The sequence below is a fragment of the Orcinus orca genome, chromosome 6 (genome assembly GCF_937001465.1).
Source record: "Orcinus orca chromosome 6, mOrcOrc1.1, whole genome shotgun sequence".
In the NCBI taxonomy this organism is placed as follows: Eukaryota; Metazoa; Chordata; class Mammalia; order Artiodactyla; family Delphinidae; genus Orcinus; species Orcinus orca.
The window spans coordinates 92474322-92500840 of NC_064564.1; the positions used below are offsets into that span (position 1 = coordinate 92474322).

Genomic DNA, 26519 nt, shown 5'->3' on the forward strand with positions numbered 1-26519 from the left:
TATCTCTGGGCTTTCTATCCTGTTCCATTGATCTATATTTCTGTTTTTGTGCCAGTACCATACTCTCTTGATTACTGTAGCTTTGTAGAATAGTCTGAAGTCAGGGAGCCTGATTCCTACAGCTCTGTTTTTCTAACTCAAGATTGCTTTGGCTATTCGGGGTCTTTTCTGTTTCCATACAAATTGTGAAATTTTTTGTTCTAGTTCTGTGAAAAATGCCAGTGGGAGTTTGAAGGGGATTGCATTGAATCTGTAGATTGCTTTGGGTAGTTTAATCATTTTCACAATGTTGATTCTTCGAATCCAAGGACATGGTATATCTCTCCATCTGTTTGTATTGTCTTTAATTTCTTTTATCAGTGTTTTACAGTTTTCTGCATACAGGTCTTTTGTCTCCTTAGGTAGGTTTATTCCCAGGTATTTTATTCTTTTTATTGCAATGGTAAATGGGAGTATTTCCTTAAGTTATCTTTCAGATTTCTCATCATTAGTGTATAAGAATGTAAGAGATTTCTGTGCATGAATTTTGTATTCTGCTACTTTACCAAATTCATTGATTAGCTCTAGTCATTTTCTGGTAGCATCTTTAGGATTCTCTATGTATAGTATCATGTCATCTGCAAACAGTCACAGCTTTACTTATTCTTTTCTGATTTGGATTCCTTTTATTTCCTTTTCTTCTCTGATTGCTGTGGCTAAAACTTCCAAAACTATGTTGAATAAGAGTGGTGAGAGTGGGCAACCTTGTCTTCTTCCTGATCTTAGTGGAAATGGTTTCAGTTTTTCACCATTGAGGATGATGTTGGCTGTGGGTTTGTCATATATGGCCTTTATTATGGTGAGGTAAGTTCCCTCTATGCCTGCTTTCTGGAGGGTTTTTTTTATCATAAATGGGCGTTGAATTTTGTCAAAAGGTTTTTCTGCATCTATTGTGATGATCATATGGTTTTCCTCCATCAGTTTGTTAATATGGTGTATCACATTGATTGATTTGTGCATATTGAAGAATCCTTGCATTTATCCTTGGGATAAACCCCGCTTGATCATGGTGTATGATCCTTTTAATGTGTTGTGGGATTCTGTTTGCCAGTATTTTGTTGAGGATTTTTGCACCTATGTTCATCAGTCATATTGGTCTGTAGTTTTCTTTTTTTGTGACATCTTTGTCTGGTTTTGGTATCAGGGTGATGATGGCCTTATAGAATGAGTTTGGGAGTGTTCCTCCCTCTGATATATTTTGGAAGAGTTTGAGAAGGATAGGTGTTAGCTCTTCTCTAAATGTTTGATAGAATTCGCCTGTGAAGCCATCTGGTCCTGGGCTATTTTTTTTTTTTGGAAGATTTTTAATCACAGTTTCAATTTCAGTGCTTGTGATTGGTCTGTTTATATTTTCTATTTATTCCTGGTTCAGTCTCAGAAGGTTGTGCATTTCTAAGAATTTGTCCATTTCTTCCAGGTGGTCCATTTTATTGGCATAAAGTTGCTTGTAGTAATCTCTCATGAACCTTTGTATATCTGCAATGTCAGTTGTTACTTCTCCTTTTTCATTTCTAATTCTGCTGATTTGAGTCTTCTCCCTTTTCTTCTTGGTGAGTCTGGCTAATGGTTTATCAATTTTGCTTTTATCTTCTCAAAGAACCAGCTTTTAGTTTTATTGATCTTTGCTATTGTTTCCTTCATTTATTTCTGATCTGATCTTTAAGATTTCTTTCCTTCTGCTAACTTAGGGTTTTTTTTGTTCTTCTTTCTCTAATAGCTTTATGTGTAAAGTTAGGTTGTTTGAGATGTTTCTTGTTTCTTGAGGTAGAATGGTATTGCTATAAACTTCCCTCTTAGAACTGCTTTTGCTGCATCCCATAGGTTTTGGGTCGTCGTGTTTTCATTGTCATTTGTTTCTAGGTATTTTTTGATTTCCTCTTTGATTTCTTCAGTGATCTCTTGGTTACTTAGGAGTGTATTGTTTAACCTCCATGCGTTCTTATTTTTTACAGTTTTTTCCCTGTAATTGATATCTAGTCTCATAGCATTGTGGTCAGAAAAGATACTTGATATGATTTCAATTTTCTTAAATCTACCAGGGCTTGATTTGTGACCCAAAATATGATCTATCCTGGAGAATGTTCCATGAGCACTTCAGAAGAAAGTGTATTCTGTTGTTTTTGGATGGAATGTCCTATAAATATCAATTAAGTCCATCTTGTTTAATGTATCATTTAAAGCTTGCATTTATTTATTTTTATTTTGGATGATCTGTCCATTGGTGAAAGCGGGGTGTTAAAGTCCCGTACTACGATTGTGTTACTGTTGATTTCCCCTTTTATGTCTGTTAGCATTTGCCTTATGTTTTGAGGTGCTCCTATGTTAGGTGCATAAATTTACAATTGTTATATCTTCTTCCTAGATTGATCCCTTGATCAGTATGTAGTGTCATTCTTTGCCTCTTGTAATACTTTTTATTTTAAAGTCTATTTTGTCTGATACGAGAATTGCTTCTCCAGCTTTCTTCTGATTTCCATTTGCATGGAATATCTTTTACCATCCCCTCACTTTCAGTCTGTTTGCGTCCCTAGGTCTGAAGTGGGTCTCTTGTAGACAGCGTATATACAGGTCTTGTTTTTGTATCCATTTAGCCAGTCTATGTCTTTTGGTTGGAGCATTTAATCCATTTACACTTAAGGTAATTATTGATATGTATGTTCCTGTTACCATTTTCTTAATTGTTTTGGGTTTGTTTTTGTAGGTCTTCTCCTTCTCTTGTGTTTCCTGCCAAGAGAAGTTCCCATAGCATTTGTTGTAAAGCTGGTTTGATGGTGCTGAATTCTCTTAGCTTTTGCCTGTCTTAAAGGTTTTAATTTCTCCATCAAATCTGAATGAGATCCTTGCTGGGTAGAATAATCTTGGTTGTAGGTTTTTTCCCTTTCATCACTTAAATTATGTCCTGCCACTCCCTTCTGGCTTGCAGAGTTTCTGCTGAAAGATCAGCTCTTAACCTTATGGGGTTTCCCTTGTATGTTATTTGTTTTTCCCTTGCTGCTTTTAATATTTTTTCTTTGTATTTAATTTTTGATAGTCTGATTAATATGTGTCTCAGCGTGTTTCTCTTTGGATTCATCCTGTATGGGACTCTGTGCTTCTTGTACTTGATTGACTATTTCCTTTCCCACATTAGGGAAGTCTTCAACTATAATCTTTTCAAATATTTTTTCAGTCCCTTTTTCTCTTCTTCTTCTGGGACCCCTATAATTTGAATGTTGGTGCATTTAATGTCCCAGAGGTCTCTGAGACAGTCCTCAATTCTCTTCATTCTTTTTTTTTTATTCTGCTCTGTGGTAGTTATTTCCACTATTTTATCTTCCAGGTCACTTATCCATTCTTCTGCCTCAGTTATTCTGCTATTGATTCCTTCCAGAGAATTTTCAATTTCATTTATTGTGCTGTTCATCATTGTTTGCTCTTTAGTTCTTCTAGGTCCTTGTTAAACATTTCTAGTATTTCCTCCATTCTATTTCTAAGATTTTGGATCATCTTTACTATCATTACTCTCAATTCTTTTTCAGGTAGACTGCCTATTTCCTCTTCCTTTGTTTGGTCTGGTGAGTTTTTACTTTGTTCCTTCATCTGCTGTGTATTTCTCTGTCTTCTCATTTTGCTTAACTTACTGTGTTTGGGGTCTCCTTTTTGCTGGCTGCAGGTTCATAGTTCCCATTGTTTTTGGTTTCTGCCCCCAGTGGGTAAGGTTGGTTCAGTGAGTTGTATAGGCTTCTTGGTGGAGGGGACTGGTGCCTGTGTTCTGGTGGATGAGGCTGGATCTTGCCTTTCTGGTGGGCAGAACCGCGTTCAGTGGTGTCTTTTGGGGTGTCTGTGAACTTAGTATGATTTTAGGCAGCCTCTCTGCTAAAGGGTGGGGTTGTGTTCCTGTCTTGCTAGCTGTTTGGCATCGGGTGTCCAGCACTGGAGTTTGCTGGTCGTTGAGTGGAGCTGGGTCTTAGCGTTGAGACGGAGATCTCTGGGACAGCTCTCGCCGACTGATATTACATGGGCCTGGGAGGTCTCTGGTGGTGTAGTGTCCTGAACTCAGCTCTCCCACCTCAGAGGCTCAGGCCTGAAATCCGGCCGGAGCACCAAGACCCTCTTAGGAAGTCTGAAGTCTTCTGCCAGCGTTCATTAGGTGTTCTGTAGGAGTTTTTCCACATGTAGACGTATTTTTGATGTATTTGTGGGGAGTAAGGTGATCTCTACATCTTACTCCTCTGGCATCTTGAAGGTCCTCTCATTTCCTTCCTAAATCTTGAACTTTTAGAAGGTGAATCTATGCTAAGAAATAGACCATACACCATTTCTGCTTTTGTGTGAAATCTATCCATATTCCCCAAGTAACCAGAATCAATTCTGTCAGCTTCTGTGAGAAGATATGTGGGCCATTTGAGATACCCCAGGGTGAAATCTGTTGAATGTATGACTAAACCTATGAAAATGGGTGGAACAACAATTACTCATTAGGTATATAAAATTGTTCCTTGCTGTCTTGTGACTGATGTTTCTGAGCAAATACCAATACATTCATACACTCTTATGTGCCTGCTTGCCAACCCTTCTGGGTTAGAGTTCATTATTCAACCATCTCACAAATATTATTTCTGAGCTGCTACTCTGTTCCTGGCATTGTGCTCTGCTGGAAATGCAACAGTGTAACCACTTGATGTGGCCCTCAACATCGTGGAGCCTACAGTCTTATTTTTCCAAGCCAAGTAGAAGTTGGCTCTACTCCTGCTCCCAGAATCCTGGTCACCCAATTTTAGTTTACCATTTAGTATTGCTCCCGACTTCTGTTCCCATGCTTTTAAATGACAATCAGGGTCACCTTATTGCTAAAACCTGTAACTGAACTTCACTGCCCAGTATAATTCTGCCTCCAACAGATTAAATTTTACAATCCAACATTTCCAAGACCAATCCATATTCATTCACTTATCTGCCATTTGTTCAATAAATCTTTGTTGAACACACACTTTGTTAAGCACTGTTCTAAAAACACAGCCCATACAGAAATAAAGAATATGATAATTTTAGCTAACAACAATGCTGCATTATGATTTTGTTAAAGATAAGTTCTCTAAGGAGTGCTACACTTACGGTTATCCTAATCACAACATCATGAATAATGTTTTACTCAGTTAATGAGAACTTTTTATTTGAAGCATTGCAGCTTTCCTGGAATTCTCCTATTATGTGTACATCAGAATTTCCAAGTCCTTGATATTTTTCCTTTTCTACCCGGATTTCTTCATAAGATAGTATCCCACTGAGGTAGATCTGAATATTCACCTGTCCTTTGAACAAAAATTATAAGTTTATCCCAGATTTAAATAACTGGTGCTTTATATCTCTGTAGAATTGAGATTTAAAAGTTCTTTACATCCTTGTTCTCATTAATTGTTTTAATATTCTGAGGAGAGACCAACTGGGTCAAGTTCAAATATCAATTATTTATCTTATTCTTAATACTGTTTTATGAATAAACCTTCTACTAGGAGAGAATTTCAACTCAGCTGAGGTAACACGGAAGCTAAAGACTGAAAGATGCAGAATAATGTGATCATCACAGTCTCAGAGGGGAGAGAAAAAGGGAAGAAAGGTGGTTGGAAAATAGTGACAGAAGTGCACTCGAAAGAGAGAGAAAGTAGCTTCTGGTTATTGTTCAGCAAGTCCAAAGAAGCATAGGTAATTTATTCATGTGAAATAGAAAGTATAAGAAAGCTTTTGAATATTAGAACTGTATTCTATTAAAATACTGCAATATGTCAAGTGGTTTAAATTATTTTATCTTCCAAAAATAATGTCATATAATTAGGAGAAAGACTTTAAGGGAATATTCCACAGTGTTATCTATGTAACTAACGTGGGGAGATGGGATTACTAGGTATTTTTGCTTTCTTCTTTATAATTTTCTGTATTGTTCACAATGTGTATGTTCTGTTCTAGTAAGAAAAAAATCAATACTCATTTTAAAATGAAATGCTCCCTTCTCTCTCTGTCTTCAGAAATAATCACACTCTAGTTTTGAATAGGCCTAAGTTTACCACAGCAGGAAAATTTTAGTTTCAAGTGAGCTTGTAACTGAGATCATGCCTTCCATTCCATTTCTCTCCTGAAAAAGGACTATCATTATTTTATATGTACATAGTTGTATATATTTATACATATTACATATGATTGTAATACTAATATAACTGTTATATATAACAATAATATTATATTGCTTTTATCTGTGTTCCCTACTAGATCATGAACTCCATGAAGGCAAGGGCTGTATCTCCAGCATTTAGAACAGTCTGGAATTGATACTTCTCTTTATATTTTTGAATGAATGAATAATTGTTTAAGTGAAAGAAGGCAAGAGAAGCATAACTGGCTATTATGGTGGGTGCTGTAACATAATAAAATTGATTTCTGTGCCTTTGTGTGGGCCGTGTGAGCCTTATCTGAGATTTTTATCTTGTAACTTCAGTGAAAAAGAACTTCTGACTGAAAGTTTGCATCTGGCCTTAAATTCTAGGTCTTTCCCAGATAAGTCTCCAGGTCACAGTTTCTTTATTTATAAAAAGTGTGGAGGATAGACTAGAAAGTCTCTAAATTTCTTCCTCTCTTTTAGTGTTTAGAATATTTTCATTACACATTATTATCAAATTTGTTAGTAATTTTTTTGATAGTTTCCTGCATTTCAATCCAGTTCCATTTAGTTTCTACTATGTGCTAGCATCTTGCTGAGATACATAGCTTCTGACATGATTTAAAAACACAGTTTAATGTACCTATAAAGGAGTTCATATTCTAATGGTGAGCTTATATTTATAAGATGCGATTTTTAATATTACATCTTTAATTTTGAATTTAATCTAGAAAAGTTAGACAAGAATAATCATGTCTTTATGCCATCTCCCTATTTAGCTGTAAGCTCCCTATACACAGGAAAAATACATTTACTGTCTCTCTGGTCTCAGGGACCAGCACTGGGACTGCCATCTAATGATGATCAGGACACATTCATTTAATTGAGCTGCAATCCCTGAGTACCACTTCTGGCTCCCAGTCTTCCAGGCTTGCAGGCTACTGCCTATTTAACAAGCTGTTGCATTTAACAGATAGATTTCAACCACCCCCCCCACCCCCAAATCTGGTTCTGGAGTCTGTATTTTAACCACTAGGCTAGCCCTCCTCAAGATTTTCCCATTTTTGGAAGAATGAATAGAAGACTTTAAAACATAATCTTTTAAAATGACATACCCAAGACTCTTTAGAACTTGTTCTCTCATTTGAGATATATTTCAAGGGACATATACATTTCATGTTGATATTGATGTCACTGAATTACTGATACTGATGTCTACATCCCCAACCTTAACTATATCTCACCCTCCTATGGACCCTTCCTAAGTCACTCAGTCTGTGAGGCCCTTGACTTGCAGTCTTACAACACTGATTTTTAGCATACAGTATATAACAAAACTGTAATAGTCTAGTCACTGTAATCTTCATACACTAGGGCTCTCAGAACATAGCAGTAAAAAGTTGATTCTCCAGTATTCTCCTCACTGTGGTGGCCCACTCAGGACTGTCCCATACAGGCTGCTCTCCCTCATGCTCCAGCCACATCAGCTCAGAATTCTGACTTCAAGCTTAAGGAAGCACATGGATTTACTTTCCTTCCAAAATTCTATTAAAATGTTAGTAAGTAAAGAATAATCTATATACAGCCCCAGCCTGAGAATGGAGCCATCAGTGATAAGAGATATTGAGGAATTTTTATAATATGTTAAGAAGTTTGGATTGTTTGATAAATCAGAACAGAGAAAGAAAATAGTCCACAACACAAATAAAGAAAATCTGCAGTTGAAGAAGTTGTGGACAGAGAACTCAATTGGGCCATGATGAAGAAGTCTAAGCAATTAGGGATCTGTTGTCCCAATAGCCAGGTGAGTTGTCTTACACCTCCATCCCTAACACACACACACAGACACACACACACACACACACGGAATCAGGCTGCAGTCATGATCTTCTATCTCAACCAAACAAAGGCAAAACCTAGAATCTCTAATAAAGGTGTTCCTGCCCCAGAGCTGAACCTTCTTTAAGGTGTTCCGTCTGTGCTTTCCCATTCCCACAAATTAGGACAGATTAACAAACCCTGTCCATGAACAAAGAGCAGCCACACCTGGGAACATTTGCATTTGCTGTTCCCACTGCTTGGTACGTTCTTTAACTAATATTCACACATCTTTGTTCTTTCTTCTTTTAGACCTTTGTTCTGACTGCCATCTTATTCTAAAAGCTTCCATGACCAACCTGTGTAAAACAGTCACATACCTGTCTCCACTCATGGCATCCTTTATCCCCCTTACTCTTCTTTATACTAACTGCCTGGAATATTAGTTTTATTTGTTTACCTGCTCTCTTCCCCTATTGAAATATAAACTTTATGAGTTCAGAGATTTGGTTTTGTTCACCGCTGATTTCCCAGTGTTTATGACAGTATCTGGCATTTAGTAGGTGTTCAGCAAATATTTATTGAATGTATAAATGAACTAACTTAGTAACATGACAAGAAAACTCAAGATGCCAGTTAGCTGCTCAGCAGGTAAAGAAAGCAAGAGGCCTAAATTAGTGGAGGAATTCACAAGGTCTGGGAACAGTGTCTTTGTGAAAAGTGGATTCCATTAAACATGTAACATTAAAAAAGCAATTGGAAGCTTTTGAAGGCATATAGTTCTTCTGCCCACCAGGTAAAACAAAAACATTAAGAATCTCCAGAAATAACTATGGAAATACATGCAAAAACATCATAGTCCAAATATGAACCAAAAAATGTATCGTGATTTTGAGCAATGAAGAGAATGAAATGAAAGACTCTATTTGATTTTTATGCTTAGAATATTTAGCCTCCAGTAGCACTGTTTTAATGTCATCAAATTGCTGACTCTTATTTCTTCCTCATTGTGTGACCCAGACCCTCCAGGGCAAGAAGAACTTTCTAAGCAGCAGCTGAGCAGATTATTTCACTCCCAGGCCAAACTATTTCTCCAGTGGAGAAATGGAGAAATCTTTGTCTTTCCTTAGTCCATGGCTTCTTTAAGAATTGTACTACCAGTATGGTCACCAGCCACATGTGGCTTTTAGCTTTACATGGAATTAAAATTACATAAAGTTAAGTATTCCTTTTCTAGTTGTACTAGTCACATTTCAAGTGCTCAATAGCCACACGTAACTAGTGACTACTTCTGAATGAATGAAACTGAGCAGTGAAGAAATAAAAAATTTTAATCATCACAGAAACTTCTATTGTTCCAACAAATGATGGAGACCAGCAGGTAAAATGAGTCAAAGAAGATAGGCAATTTTGCATCTCAGTATTTACATGTATTTGGAGAAGCAACAGGTCTGCAGTGGCTAATAATTTCTCAGGAAGGAAGGCGTGATTTTACATGTTTATAAAACATCACAAACCTATCTCCCCTTTGTTTCACATCACTCAAAGCCCTGCTAGGAATCTAGGTCCATATTCCTGCTTGTTTCCTTTCTGGGGTCATTTGATGTGGTTAGGAAATAACTTTCTGTCTCTGTCCTCTTTTCGGTGGTAACCTTAATAATGCTAAAACTGCTGGATATCCTTCCAATTGTGTTGCAAAACAGCATGCTCCTGTGATTAAAACTATGTTAGCACCCATTTTCTGTTATCTATTATTCCTGCAACCTTGTATTTTCTTTTTGAATTTTGGAAGAGCCATGTTCTCCTTCAGAGTGAGGGTTTTAATTATTTTCTAAAATACAATTGGAACTTGAAAATTCTAGTTTATTTGATTATCTACTTATTTCCTATCAAGATTACTTTTCTTTCTCTATGGGAAAACACAGTATTTGATTGTATATTGAATAACATTTCCATTATCATAATTTTGCAAGTGCACCTTATTGATTTTGTTAAAAAGTCAAGCCATAGAAGAAGTATTGAAAATGATTATAATTACAAAAGGGAATGTAAAGTCAGGTTGGTAGCTTGAAATCAGTCACAGAAATAGGAAAATGCTACAAATCAGCCTTCCTTCCCCCGCCAATCAGTCAGTTTACCTGTAAACCATTGGGTATGAGGTTCTGCAAATTTATAATTTTATTATTTAAATGGTAGGTATCAAGGAGCAATCTACATGATAAGAATAGAAACAGATTTATATGTAAATCTCTCTCTATATATTACTTAGAGCTATAAGTGAAACCAATTGAAGAACTAAGTAGCAATACAAATAAAATTAGTAGGGAAGAAGTAGTATAAATAAATTAAATTCCTAATCTTTCATAGGCAAAGTTTATAGCTACTATTTAAAACTGATATATTGAGAAAAATAGATTTCAGCATATTGTTTAGAATAAATGCACTAACAAAAGGTTTGTGGGGAGGAGGACAGAAAAAAGTACTTTTACTATGTACCTATGTTACTTTTACTATGTACCTATGTTACTTTTACTATGTACCATAGTACTTTTACTATGTACCTATGTTACTTCAAAAAATGTAAAATTTCAAAATAAAACACATATTAACTGCCACATTGACCTTGTTCCTCCAAACCTTCCACATTAATAAATGACTTGTTGTTGAACTTAAACTGTTTCAGGAAAATAAAGAAAAGAAACACATTTATTAGGTACACACCATGTGTACTATCGTAGTAGTTTCTACATTCATTAATTCCTAATCTGTTAAATCCTCCTAATGCCCCTGTGAAATAGATACACATAGGAACGCTTTTAGAATTTAGCAACCTGAGGCAAGAAGGGGTATATCTGAGGCAGAAATTTTGGAACAGTCCCTACAATGTTGGGGATACCCACTGTCATCTGTGTATAAAACCAACTTTGTTAGCGTTATCAGGATTGGAACTACATTTCTCATTGAATATCCCTTCCTTTTTGTTAAAGAATAAAGACTGTGAAGTGGGATAGAAGGTGAAAGTATATTATTCTTTGATCATGCTCGCTTGGCCACAGGTGGGCAAGCAGATTGACCTGTCCATCCAAACTGAGTAATTCCTCACTCTTTCACTCTTTGTTTATGACTTTATTTCTTCATCCTTGGCAAGAGCAGAAAGTAAATCATGGCATTTCTTGGCTGAAAGGCAGAGTGAAACAGCTGTGACCCTTGAGATATTGTTTACTTTACTGCCTCCCGACATGCACTCAATCACTTGGATTAGACATGCTTGATGGCTTTCATTCACATAGTTGGCTGTTCTGTCTGCTCCACCAACTGATGAAGAGACAGAGAGAGGCTGCTTTAAGCTACATTTAATGGTTCATTCATTCGACATTTATGAGCACCTACTGTCTGCCAGATACTGAGATGATTACAAACAGGAACAAATCAGGTACCCCACCCTTAAGGTGCTAACAGTCTAGTAAGGGAAGATGTACTGGTGAATATTAATCATTACACAATGGGTATAAGTACCAGAAGAGGTATGAATAAAGTAACATGGCAACACAGAAAAGAGACAGACTAATTCTGCAGAGGAGGAGAAGGTGGAGAAAGGCAAGATACAGGAAGGTTTACAGACAAAGTGTTATTTAAATTATACCCTTGTGGTAGGCCATGGCCAGTGCAGTAGAAAGCTTCATGACACAGTAAGGAATAAATCCCAGAAATCAGCAACAGTGGCACAGTCACAGGCCATAAAAAGGTAGTAGGTTGAAGAGGTGTAGTGATGCACCACCCAGATCACCCCTTTAGGACCAAAGCCCTCAACCCTAGCTGCCAGCAGTGTTATCTGTTGAAGGCTCAAAGCTGTTTTGTCCCCTGGAAATCACCTTCCTCCAAAGGGGTCCCAATGCCTCCATTGCCGGGGGCAGCCTGATTTATCATTTCAAGTATGCAAACGTTTAACTGCATTGCCTCTGACGGAGGGTAATTCTGGTGGGTAATCTGAGTTCCAGAGATCTCCATATGTGGTAGGCTGAAAAACAGCCCCACAAAGATATCAAGTCCTAATCCCTGGAACCCGGAAATATTATTTTGTATGGAAACCAGGTCTTCACAGATGTGGTTAACCAGAGGGTTTAATGATTGAGAGAGGATCTTGCATTAGCAGGGTGGGCCCTAAGTGTAATCACGTGAGGAGAAGGTGATGTGAAGACAGAAGCAGAAGTTGGAGTGATGTGGCTGCAAGCCAAAGAATGCCAGCAGCCACGTGAAGAGGCAAGGGGTGGATTTTCCCCTAGAGCCTCCAGAAGGAGCGTGGCCCTGCAGACGCCTTGATTTTGGCTCAGTGATACCGATTTAAGGTCTGTGGCTTCCAGAATGAGAGAGAAAATATGTGCTTTGTTTTAAGCCACCCATTTTATGGTAATTTGTTACAGTGACCACAGGAAAAGTATACAGCATGGCATCAGCTAAGGCCTTTGCTGCAACTGCATCTCAGTTTAACGTCTTCCTCTGCCCAATCCCGTGAAACAAATTAAGCCAAGTCTCAGCAGTTACTCCTTCAGCCTGGACCAGCCTTTTGTGGTCTGGCCTTACTCAGTACTTTAGAGTAAATACAAATTCATCTGGAAGAGGAGCAAAGGTCAGGGAGGGGACAACATATGTAATGTGTGAGAGAACCCCGTGGATTTGGAGAAGTTCTGGGGCATTTAGGGCATATATATGTGCTGAGCCTCACATCTTGAAGCTGCCCTTAGGGTCTCCTTAAGGCCTAATCCCCTACTTTGCTTCTGGCTTCTACCAAGCCCAGCTCTGACACTAGCACAGTGGGACCACCTCATGCAAGGCTTTTTTTTCTTTTAATTTTATTTATTTATTTTTGGCTGTGTTGGGTCTTCATTGTTGCCTGTGGGCTTTCTCTAGCTGTGGCGAGTGGGGGGGCTACTCTTCGTTGCGGTGCGCGGGCCTCTCATTGCAGTGGTTTCTCTTGTTGCGGAGCGTGGGCTCTAGGCACGTGGGCTCAGTAGTTGTGGTGTGCGGGTTCAGGAGTTGTGGCTCGCGGGCTCTAGAGCGCAGGCTCAATAGTTGTGGCGCACGGGTTTAGTTGCTCCGCAGCATGTCGGACCTTCCCGCACCAGGGCTCCAACCCATGTTCCCTGCATTGGCAGGCGGATTCTTAACCACTGTGCCACCAGGGAAGCCCCAGGCTCTGCATTTTATGCTCAGCTGTTTGGACATCATCCCCAAAGCAGTGGGTGATACTGAAGGACTGTTTTGCTGGGGAGTAACATGATCATATTTGTATATTTTCAGATCAATTGGCTACAGTGTGTAAATGGGAGTGAAGGAAAGAAAAGTGGAATAACAAGAGTAAGAAGAGTAAGAAGAATGAGAGGAGCAGAGGGTAACAAGGCGACATGAACTTGGTAAGCTGTTTCCTGGACTTTGAAGGTAACTACTTCAGAAAACAGCTATGTTCTGGTAGTGCTACCTTGAGCCCCATAACTAAGTGTTAAGAGGCTAACAATTGGAGAAGGTGGCAATAGTTCTGAGGACAATGTACCCTTGACCGTGGCTGGCAGAAAGCTGTAGGGACCTGGATCATATTGTCTGGGTGTGAATCATAGCTATGCCACTTACTCATAATATATATTTAAGCAAGGTTTATGAGCTATGCCTGCCTTTCCTCATCTACACTAATGATACCTCACTCACGGAGTTATTGTGAGGATTAAGTGCATTAATATATGTAAAGCACTTAGAAGAATGCCTGGCACATAGCAAATGCTTAATAACATTAGTTATTATCAGTCCAGCAGTTTCCTCAAATGTTTTATAGTCAGGAGAGCTGCTTTTCATTTATCAGAGCCCTGGGAACTCAAGAAATGGTGAGGAGAAAGGAATGTATTTATTAAAGGTGCTGATTAAAATTGGAAAAGATATACTGCTACTAGGAACTTCACCCTCTGCCCAGCCCCTAGCCCCAATTTTCTCCTTCCCCTTCCCCACTGAGAATGGTGAGTTGGGCATGGGAATTCCATATGCTTAGAACTAAAAGGAGACTCACAGTCATCAGGGTAAACCACCCACCCAAGGCTGGGTTCCTACTATAGCCTGCCTCATCCTTTGGTTCCAGCACTGGACTTGAACACATCCAGCAATGGGAAACACACCATTCCCATCGTCACAAAGCCTACAGTCCAGTGGCAGGCACAGCCATAAATTAACAATTATATATGTATATAACAGCATAATATCAATAAATGGTACAAGGGAAGCTGTCTGGAGGGTGCTGTGGGAATAAAGGTGGAAGGACTAATTTATCAGGCAAGGTTTCACTAAGACAATTACACCTGTGATGAATCTTACAGGCTGAAGCTTTTCTTGCTAGCCAGAAAAGCTAGGGACACATATTTGATGCAAAAGGAAAAGCCAACTAAGACACAGAGTTTGGAAAGAGCCAGCTCTTTTGGAAAATCTTGATAGCTGGAATACAGCTTGAAGAGTGGTAGAGGTGGAGTAGCGAGAAGAAGGGACAGAAGTTTGGGCAGAGGAAATAGGTTGTAAATCCTTCAAAGCAGTGCTAACGTCTCTGTAACTATCCTGAATGCCAGGGGGAGAATTTGAAGATCCCTAAGAAGAGAAGCACATAATCAGATTGGTAGTTGTGGTGGGACAATTGCAAGGCCTCCTGGACATAATGAGAATGCAAATCCTCTTTGAGACACAAAATTTAAAACCATAGTAATAATGCAAATATTATCCCAATTTCTAAAATGGAAAATCTAAGATATGATGTAATTAAATGCTTTCCTCAGGATTGTGCATATATCAAAGAACTTTTTATTTATGAATTTTATGTTTGCTTCATCCAGAGCACTATTTTACAGACACAAAAGTTCAGAAGAGGGCTTCCCTGGTGGTGCAGTGGTGGAGAGTCCGCCTGCCGACGCAGGGGACACGGGATCGTGCCCCGGTCCGGGAAGATCCCCCATGCCGCAGAGCGGCTGGGCCCGTGAGCCATGGCCACTGAGCCTGCACGTCCGGAGCCTGTGCTCCGCAACGGGAGAGGCCCCAACAGTGAGAGGCCCGCGTACCGCAAAAAAAAAAAAAAGTTCAGAAGACATGCCTGCACAAAACAAATGAAGAAGTGAAAAGATCAAACTAAGAAAACTGCTTTTTTTGTTTTAGTGTGAATGCCTAGAAAAGTAAAGTGTATATTGTCCGAAAAGAATTGCTCTATCAATCTCTACAAATGTTTCTGTTCCTGTGAAAACTTCGTGTGCATTACTCAACATATGTACCCATCAATCACTACTAGTTTGAACTGAGGGTTGGTCTGGTAAAATTTTCCAATAGAATAACAAGTGCTAAAATGTCACTTCCTAAAACTGAGAATTTTATTCCACAAAGGTAAATTTAAAGCACAAGTTTGGAATTGAAAACAAAACAAAAACTTTATCAAAATGAAATATATTTTGGAAGTGAAATGCATTAATAGTGTTTCACAGATTTTTTTCCCTTGAAGTTATTAGGTGTTAAAATAAAACAGTGCTTTTCTGTTAAAAATGGATTGTATGTTTATAGTAAAACACTGACAAAGTATAAAGGAGAAAATAAAAATTATTCATAAAGGTAAGACCTAGAAATAACTATCATAAATATTTCACACACTCCTTTCATACACACATATATAATATTATATATTTATCACTTATTTCTATTCATTTAAATTATGCCATAAGTGTTTTCCTATAATATTCAATGTCCTCTGAAAACAATATTTTAATAGCTGTATTAATATTGCACTATAAGGTTATTTCATAAATTATGCAACTATTAACTTACAAGTGGGCATTAACATTGCTTCTAATTTTCTATAGTTTAAGAACTCTGCAATGTTCATTCTTGTACATGAATCACTTTTCACATCTCCACAGCTCTGGTGACTTTCTAAGGGCAGAATCTTAGAATAGAAATGTTGGATCAAAGTATAAGTTACACTTTTAAAGTTTTTGCCACTTATTGCCAAACTACTTTTTGCGCAGTTTTTACTAATTTGTAGTTGCACTAAGAAGTGCACAGCTTGACAGGCAAAACATAATATATAATTAGTAATTATTTTTCCTTATTATATGTGAAGTGAGGCTTGTTTCATAATACTTATTGGACAACCATATTCTGTGAATTGCTTTTCTATGTCTTATTACCAGTTTTCTACTGGGGTATTGGTCTTCTTCATCTCCTTTTTGTGTGTGTGTGTGTGTGGTACGCGGGCCTTTCACTGTTGTGGCCCCTCCCGTTGTGGAGCACAGGCTCCGGACGCGCAGGCTCAGCGGCCATGGCTCACGGGCCCAGCCGCTCCGCGGCATGTGGGATCTTCCCGGACCGGGGCACAAACCCGTGTTCCCTGCATCGGTAGGAGGACTCTCAAACACTGCGCCACCAGGGAAGCCCAATTTCCTTCTTTTGAATTAAGGGAGGAAGGGAATTTTCTTTGTATTATAGATGCTTTAGGATGCTCAGGAATGCCCCTAATGGGGGAGTTTGGGCTTCCTTTTTTTTTTTTTTTTTAGCAAGCTGGTTAAGCTGTTGATCTGGACTCTATATCATGCTGCCAGTGGCAGCCTATTAAGGACACTTGGGTTAAGATCAAGACCACGAAGTGCATAATTACCATATTATGTTCACGCTTTAGTCTTTTTAGTCTCTTTGTCATGTTTGTTGCAAAACTGAGAATTTGCTGCTATACTGATTCTAAATATTTGCAATCTGAAATCAAAAACACAAAATTAAATTTCTTTATCAAGAATTTAAGAAAACTAAATATATGCTTCAAATAGTACTTAACAATATAGAGCCCATAACTTATTGTAGTTACCCAATGTTTAAAAAAAGTCATGTGCCTTTCATTTTCAAAATATTAGTGTGTAGCTCTTATAAACGTTGGGGAGAGAAAAAGATGTCGGGAAACATAAGTAGAAATGACAGACTAAAGCATTATTCTCAACACCGACAGAAATCACCAGAGGACACTTTCTCCTGTATCACTTTGTTGAAAGAGGTGTAGAATATTTTCCTTCATATACTCTAAATTAAATGACTAATTTTTAAAGTCTATGCATTGCTTTGATCCCTACACATAACAGAGAATTGAGTCTTAACCCTGAATAAAGCTGACTCTTCCTGTTTAAGAGACCCAGTCAAGCCCCCTAGGAAGGATGGCTACTCCCCACAGTGACACTACAACATGCTTGGACTCTCACTGCAGGGGGTCTGGTGTTTCGCATCGATTCTAACAACTCCAACACAGAAACAGGGGACGGTGGCATGCAGCATGTGTGCACACATAACGAAACAATGTTACAGGCACGGAAAAATCCCAACATTTAATTTACACAAGGGGAAATGTTCACATTGTGTTTTCTAGCATAACGTGTCTTTTTTCTTCATGTTCAGACTGGAGAAGGAATTTTTCTCCATTTCTAAGGTGAGCTGCTGGTATTATTATCCTATTTAAATCTTGTTACACTGTAAGAACTAACATTTGTCAATTTGCTCATTTCTTCACTGTAGGCCCAGTAAAAAGGAGGGAATCTGTTGCCAAAAACAAATTTCAATTTGTTCACCCTTTTCTCAACCCAGCTCCTAAGTTTATATGGAATCCCCTCAAATTTTAAATGTGAAGGATGCAGTGGCACTGCTAGAGCTAAATTTCACAGTTGAACTGTGATAAGATAACAAACCAACAGTCAGGTACAAGTTGTTCAAAGCCACTTAAGTATCTACTTATGCCCTGGTAATTATTCTCTTAATAAATGGAAAGCCTTCCTTAGGAAAGGAAAAGACTTCATATGGCTTTGAGGCCAAAGGTCATTGGGGCAATCCCTTCCTGCCTTTTACCCACAGGTCCACAGTGTGCCAGCGTTAGCCCCAGAGGGGTCTGAGAGACACACCCAGCACTTCAATGGGGTGATCAGCTGAGGGAACCTGAAATTTGGGAAAACTCCATTTGGAAATGAAGTATTTTGGAAGGAAACTGGCTGATGCCAAACTAGACTGTTTATTCTTTTGGATCTTTGGCAGCAAAAATGTACACTGTGCCATGGTCACTAGATACACAGATGAGGGAAGCATGCTATGATAAATATTTACTGCTTGAGATGTTCTTCATAGTTCCTGGATTCAATGCCCCGATAGAAGCAGCAAATATTCTCATGAGTCCCTTTTTCAGATTGCAATTCTTTTTCCCTACAGGTCGAGAGCAGTGCAGCTCCGGATACCTTCCTGTACGGGGATGTCCACTGGCAGCATCCTGGTGCTGGCCAGGTCCACAAGCTGCACCTGACTCACGTACGTGTCTGGGAAGTCCAAGAAGGGATTGTTACTACTGGGACACAAGACACAAAGGCCTTTAGAGTTATAGTAGGTTTTAAAGACATGCAACTAACTGGTAGGGGTTGTGTGCGCATGTAAACACCTTAATCACGAGGTCCAAAGGGACAATTCTGTCTCACCTCAATTTGGCTTCCTTGAATTCTGTGGAAAAGTCTAGGTTAATGAGCGTGTTCCTTTTCAAGAGCTCCTCTTCTGGCAAAAGGGTTAGGCTTTCGGTTGCATGCAAGTTGTACCATGTTAGGTGGAATTATAACCTTGTTAACTGTTTTTATATGGAAATTAAGTATGGCTTAAAGAGATGGATATGAGTGCCAAGTTGACAAGGGGTGGATCTGTGATAGTTAAGTCTATATGTCAACCTGTCTGGATCAGGGGATGCCAAGATATTTGATTAAACATTATATTTGGATGTGTCTGTGAGAGTGTTTCTGGATAAAATTAGCATCTGAATCGTTGACTTAGTAGATTGCCCTACCTAATGTGGGTGGGCATCACCTAATCCGGTGAGGGCCTGAATAGAACAAAAAGGCTGAAGAAGCAGGAATTTGCCCCGTTTTCTGCCTATTGTTTGTGATGGGATATTTCATCTCTTTTTCTGCCCTCAAACTGGGATTTATGTCATGAGCTCCCCGCATTCTCAGGCCTTCGTTTCAGAGGGAATCCCATCACCGGCTTTCCTGGGTTTCCAGTTTATACATGGCAGGTTGTGGGACTTCTCAGTCTCCATAATTGTGCGAGTCAATTCCTCATAATAAATCTCCTTTTATATCCTATTAGCTCTGTTTCTCTGGAGAACCCTAACTAACACAGACACCATAAATAGTCACTCTCTTGCACTGCTGGTAAATTGCTACAGTCTTTCTGGAAGGGAATTTGTGAGTGTACTTCTAAAGCTTTAAAAATAGCCATGCTTTTTGAGATTACAATTCTACATCTAGAAGTTAGCCAATAGAAGTATCTATGGATGAATTTACAGATTTCTCTACACAAATGAACATCTCAGTATAGTTTAGGAAGCTAAAAAATAATTAGACATAACTTAAATGTCTCATTATTGGGGATTTATCAAGAGAATTATTTTATCCTTCAAAGTTACACTGTGAAGGTTATTTTTTGACAGAAATGGGTACTCTTGTATTAGTCTTATGTAACATGAAGTTATAAAACAGAATGTGGGGAAAAGTGGTGGGGCGGTGGTGGTATGATGAAGTGGGAGATTGGGATTGACATAAATACACTAATATGCATAAAATGGATAACTAATAAGAACCTGCTATATAAAAAATAAATAAAATTCAAAAAAATATATATGGGTAGAAAAAAGTCTAGAAGGGAATCATCAAAATATAACCAATCGCTGTTGTGGTACAGTAGAATTAAGAGCGATTTTTTCTTCTCTTTCCAATTTTCCAAATAGTTTGTAATGTACTACTTTTAAATTTCATATATTTACTTTTATTGTAAAATATGATAGTTTATGACAACCAAGAAAAGAGATTTATAAGATTGGAGAAAACAAGGACAAGGAATAAATTCTAGACCCAAAAAAAAAAAAAAACGAACAGAATGTACTTATGATGCCATTTTTATATATAATTTTTTGACACAAACCTGCATTCCTACAGAAAATGGATTTCTGTTTTAAAGTCAAGGGTGTGAAAAAGGAGACAGCAATGATGGGATTCCTCTCAGAAATGAAAACTGAGTCTATAAATATCACTAGTTCTAATAACTATCTCCAAAGGAGTTAAGGTATAAAGATCAGGAACTTTATTTTAAATGCTCTTTTAAAACCTCAGAACTTTTGTCACTTATCCTTTTCAAAAATTGCCTCACTATTTCCCCATAGTAATCACTCATTTATTTAATAAATATTTTTAAGCACCTATTATGTGCCAGGCACTTTTTTAGGTGCTGGTGCATGAGCCATAAAGAAAACAGTCATTGTTCTCATGTTAGCATAGTCAGGTTCACAGTAACTGACTTTAAACAGCCTAATGTGTCAATGAGTGATAAATGCTGTGAAAAAAAATAATGAAGCAGAGTGAAGAAATAGAGAATGCAGCCTCTTTGCTTAGCTGACATTTGAATAAAGAACCCAAAGGAAGTGAGGAGGTAGGCTAAGCTGAGTTCCAGGGGAAAAGGAGTAGCATTGCAAGCAAAGATGACAGGATGATGGCCCTGGGTCAGGAGTGTTCGATGGCTTTGGACCAGCAAGGAGATCAAAGAAGCTAGAACAGAGTAAGGCAAAGGCAGAATGGAAGGGATAAAATTAGAGAGGTAATAGAGAGTCAGACAACATATTGAGATGAGGGTTAGCAAGGAAATTCTTCAATTATGCAGCCTTATGTCCAAGTTTTACAAGAAAGCAAGGAGCTGGATGGATTCTGTACAACTCTCAGAGAGTCTTAGGTGAAGGGAATCCCCAAAGGTAATGACTGCCAACAGGTAAACAAAACAGGGTCAGTATTTAGGTCTACTGACAGGTGTGAAAGGTATCTGGAGACAGTTTGGGGGCTAAGAAGGTGGGGCTGGGGTTTCCTTGAAACCCAAAATGATTCAGAAATAATTTGCATTATAAATATATTTTCAAATAAAAGTTTATTTTTGAAAATATGTTAGAAAGTGTCAGTGGGTGCTCTTATTGGGTAACCTAGCGTGAAGAATGAATATCCTCCAGTTCACTTCTGCAGTTAGTTTTGTTTTTCTTTCAAAGAATAAGCATGTAGAGGCTTGCAATGGCTTGCTATAGACAAAAGGAGTAATTTGAATTTTTCTCCTGGACTCAGAAATGATCCAGATTATTTGGCAGCTTGACTTCTTCCAGTTTGCTTTGCATTTGCATTTTAATATAGTGCCAATAGACATAACTATCTTCTTTGAACACTTTACTCCTTTCCTTTACAGAGTAGTAATTCTGATCAGAGGATAAAATAACAACTTAAAATGAAACCTCTGATGGAAATCAGGCCAACCGATTGAAATAAATAAATTTAAAAAGAAATCCTACCTCAAGATGTATGTACAATAGAGTGAAATGATACACTCCTGCTATTTCAGAAAAGATGAATTACTATAAATGCTGCCTAAACAAGAGATGAAACTTCAAAATATTGGCAACTGAAAAAACACAGAGCTTAACCAAGGAGAGGAAAACATACCATGTAGATTTGCTATGTCCTTTTAACCATAAATGCCTTAAAATTTGTTAATTAATTAAACATTATTGTGTATATATTCTGTGCCAAGGACTATGCTTGGCACTAGGATAACTCAGTCTAGTAGGGAAGGATGGTAAGTGAACTAATTGTATTATAAACATAATGAAAGAAGTAAGCTCACAGGAGTGTGGGGAGTTACTGTAGAAACACAGAAAAGACTGAAGAACTGGGAAAGGCTTCCTGAAAGAGATATTGCCTGGGAACCCTGAAATTTAGGATTTGAAGGATGGTGCAAGCAGGAACATCCCTGGAAAAGAGTCAAGAGACCTACATTCCGGTATGAACTCTACCATTAACTAAACTTGAGACTTGAAAGGTCACGGGAAGCATTCATGAAGGGAAGAGACAGGAAAAGCAAGGATGCTATGAAAGTAAAGAATGCTTGACACAGCTTGGAAAAGACTGTGGGCCTTGAGGAGTGTGGCTGTAGCCCTTTGACCAGCTACGCCTAGGGAGCTACTTATTCTGGGTTTCCTGGACTCAAGAGAGGCAGTGCTGGTAACTTTAGTATTTTTCCTGCATGTCCTCTATTGTCTATGGACTTTTCCAACTCCTCCATAACAATTTTTGAAAACAAAATGTGATCTAATCCATTGATTTTCAATGGGTGGTCCCAGAATCTCCTGCAATACAATCACCCAAAGTCCTTATTAAAAATGCAGACCCTGAGTCTTACCTTAAGGTTGCTGAATCAGAATATTTGTATCTAGAGTTAGGAAACCTGTATTTTAACACCCTTATTAGGTGATTTGTTTGCACCAACTCATTCTGGTCCACCTATTCCATCCTCCCTGCCAGCCACAGAAACTGGTACCATATTTGTACTTCCAAACACAGACATGTTGGGGATTGAACCCCATGACTCTCAGTCCCCACTTACTCTGTGTAATTTCCTATTTTTGATCCAACAATTTAAACTTATTTAGTGTTTCCAGAAGTAATGTGGAGCGATTCTTATGTTAGGCTGTTAAGAAGCCAAATAGGAACTTAAATTGTGCACACGGTAATATTTTTATATTACCTGTGAGCAAAAATATTCATGGAAAAATACTGAAAGGAAACACAACCAAATGTTAGCCATTTTTGCCTTCATGGGGCAAGAATGTTGTCTTTATTCATCTTTCTCTCTTCCCATATTTTGTATCCTCCAAAACAAGCACATATTTTATAATTTAAAATAACAATAACTTCATCTAACCTGGGATAAAATTAAAATTGAAATGCCTAAAGCAATAAGAGACCCTCAGAGAACTTTCAAAGCCTCTGGTAAATTGCGTTTTCAAGATTTAACCGTCTCTGTTGGCTCTGACCTCCCAGATGGTATGGATCTGCTCAGTGATCTCTGACCTCACTTGATTTCTGAAGATGTCCTTTGACCATCAAACTTTGCCCTACTTTTCCTGAAAAATTAAGTCATTAGAAACTTTGACTCACGGACGAAAAAGGTTTGGAAGGTTTCTATTTGGAAGATGAATAAAAATCACAGGGAGTAGTGTTTGTTCACTTCTAAAACTCTATAAATCTTTTTTTGTGAGAAATTTTAAAGGCAGGCTTTAAATTCTTGATCTAGGATTTGAAAGTTAACGAGCATAAAAAGAAATTAAGATATTCTTCCCATATAGAGATAAAGCCAAAATTTTTAAAGATTTTGATTTTCTTTTGGTAATTGTTTTAATTATGAACTGAGTGATTATTTACAAATTTATTTTAAAATTTTTATGTAATGTACTGCTATTATGTACAATTTAGAAAATAAAAAATAATATTAACTATCCATAGTTTTGCTATATATTAATAATACAGTGTATTTTCTACAGTCTATGCATAGGTCTGTGAATAATTACATATAATTTGGATTCTTATAATTTTTTATAATATTCTAACACACATATTTTCATGTTACTATACAGGCTTTTTTTTTTAACATCTTTATTGGAGTATAATTGCTTTACAATGGTGGGTTAGTTTCTGCTATATAACAAAGTGAATCAGCTATACGTATACAAATGCCCATATCACCTCCCTCTTGCGTCTCCCTCCCACCTCCCTATCCCACCCCTCTAGGTGGTGACAAAGCACCGAGCTGATCTCCCCGTGCGACGCAGCTGCTTCCCACTAGTTATCTATTTTACATTTGATAGTGTATATATGTCAGTGCTACTCTCTCACTTCATCCCAGCTTACCCTTTCCCCTCCCCATGTCCTCAAGTCCATTCTCTACCTCTGCATCTTTATTCCTGTCCTGCCCCTAGGTTCATCAGAACCATTTTTTTTATTCCATATATATGTGTTAGCATACGGTATTTGCTTTTCTCTTTCTTACTTACTTCACTCTGTATGACAGACTCTAGATCTATCCACCTCACTACAAATAGTTCAACTTCGTTTCTTTTTATGGCTGAGTAATTAGAAACATCATTGAACCAAAAGATTTCTGATACTAAAATCAACACAGCACTAATTTATTTTGTTCAGATTATGAATCTACTTCAAATCACCTAAGATATGCTTTTGGTCTCAGGACACATTTAAATAGTTAAGAGGTATTGCATTCTATTTTCCATTGTCCTATGATATAATGAATCATATCTAGGGGAAACAGTGATAAGGGGCAGCATAAGTTTAGGTGAAAAAAACTTACTTTTAGCTCTCATGAAGGTATCCATCTAATGGATATTCATATAAAAGAGTTTATGACTAAATAATCAATATTATCAACTTCTTAAATAGAAAACCTAACTTGTGATCACAAATGAGTTTGACCAAATTTTTGTGATTCTAATTCTAATGGGAACACTTCCCATTCCCCTGTCCCACTTTAGAAGCTGTAGCCCCTTCAAGTCTGGTATAATGTAGAGAAAATAGACAGCTACTGGGCTTGGAAAATCTTAGGCAACTTTTACTGAGCTGAGCATGGAAATATTTCCAGATGGATATGAACTCTCTGAACATCTGGGTACTGATGTATTACCTGGAGACCTCCCTATTTATTCCTCAATAAGTCAGATGGCATCCAAAGCTAGATAAATCCTTAACATGAAGAAAGAAGGCGGCAAAATAGTCTACAGTAAATGATGTAGCAGGTAACTACTGGTTATACATAAAGGAACACTGGTTAATAGAAGGCACTGATAGTGCCTAATCTTGGAGACCAGAAATAACAGTCCCAGGAAATTTGAGTCCAGTTTCCCTGCTCTTTCAGTAGGGAGCTTATTATAGCTCCCCTAGTTTCAGTTAACTCTCATAAAAAGCTTCCCAAGCAACTTTTACATTAGAATTTCCCTTTTCTTTCCTATAGTGACACATGCTCTTTACATTTAAACTTAAATTGTCCCACATCAATCACCTAGTGGTTCACTCTGGGCTTTAGAAAAGATACAGCTGATTCACAAAACACGCAGAGTGCAAAGTGGCTCTCTTCCCTAACTCTAAATTCAATTCATCATGCTGATATCTTGAAATCAGCTACTGTGAGAGTACTTTAAACCACAGAAATCAGCACACACTTTAAATCAGAAGCCTCACCCCCAGCCCCAGGGGCTTGTCTGACCAGCCTGCCACTGTTTGTAGAGTTCTATGTATAGCTAAAGCATAAGCACAGTCTGATAATCGTGCACTTGGTGGCCTTGATATTAACATAGATGTTCTTAATTGGCTCTCACTGGCAGTATGATCTAGAGTCTAGACACAACAGCATAAGCAGCTTGCAAAGAAAAATGAAAGACAAATTTCTCATTTAGGAGCATTCCAAAGTGACCCACTGTACAAAGCATAGAAAACCCCCTTCCTTCCCTTAATTCAAAGGAGAAGAAGACAAAGATGAAGAATGAAGAGGAGCAGGAAGCAGGGGAGGTGGAGGAGAAAAGAAGGAAAAGGAAATAAAAATAAGGAGGGTGGAAAAAAGGCTTGTCAAAAATCCTGCTTTTTCCACAGTGGCCAAAATGCATGGTCATCATTCATCCTTTGTTTCAGAGGCACTTTTACTATGGATTTAATTTCTCCTTTTCTTTTACTTTACACCAGTATTAGAGTATCCTACAACATGCCCTGTGATTAGTACAGAAGCTTTCTGGACCATGCTTTGCTTCTGCACCTCAAAATCCAAGACTGTCTACTCCCTTGAGGGCCCTAAACTCCACTAATGACTCATAATCAAATGTTCTATTTCTAAGACTCATAATAAGGGATTCTCAGATGTAAAAGCAGCAGTCACAGGCAAAATAAGATTAGATAAAGGAGACTGAACTTGAAGCACTGCTCTTGGAGGGATCCAAAGGTTTAAATCAGACTCAGTATAAAGTTGGCTTTCAGAAAAGTAAATGTCTTATTAAACTGCTAGCTTGACTCCAATTTCTCAAAGACCCTTATTATAGTTTATTGCAGTTTAATACTAGTCAAATATTCACATCTTTTTAAATATATTCTATTGAGACTTTCTGAATATCAGATAATAGCCAAGTGAGATATCCAAATTTCTCATTCAGGCAGTTCAGATTAGATGGTTTCATAAATTATATCAATGGTTCAGCACATACTCAGCAGTCTCAAGATACAGGACGATTTCTATAAGTCCACGTATATGTCTAAGTATAATTGGTATCCCCATGAATTGCAACAAAAAGTAGGTGAAGGTGAAACATACGTACTATAATTTGCAGTTTGCACCATATTTCAGGTGCATTTCTGTTTTGACATTATATTCAACTTAATTGCCTTTTTCAATCAAAATCTTAATTGTATAGTTAGTTAATGCTAATTAGTTGATGAAGTATTATAATTAACTGTGTACACTTTCTATTATGTGGTTACACCTATACATAATTTCTTTAAAACTAAGCTTGTCTATAGATGCCTCTAAATGAAAGTATGTAAAAAGTTACCTCTAAGTGTTAATTTTCAGAAAGATCAAAACATATGAAATTAGACCT

General features: G+C 37.8%; 1 protein-coding gene and 1 pseudogene across 1 annotated transcript in view; both read right to left on the reverse strand.

Moving 5' to 3' along the window:
* The window catches only part of LOC101286198 (olfactory receptor 13C3-like), a 340583-nt gene that overhangs the window by 154837 nt on the left and 159227 nt on the right, over positions 1 to 26519 (reverse strand).
* LOC117201915 (WD repeat domain phosphoinositide-interacting protein 3-like) lies at positions 16243 to 19005 on the reverse strand (annotated as a pseudogene).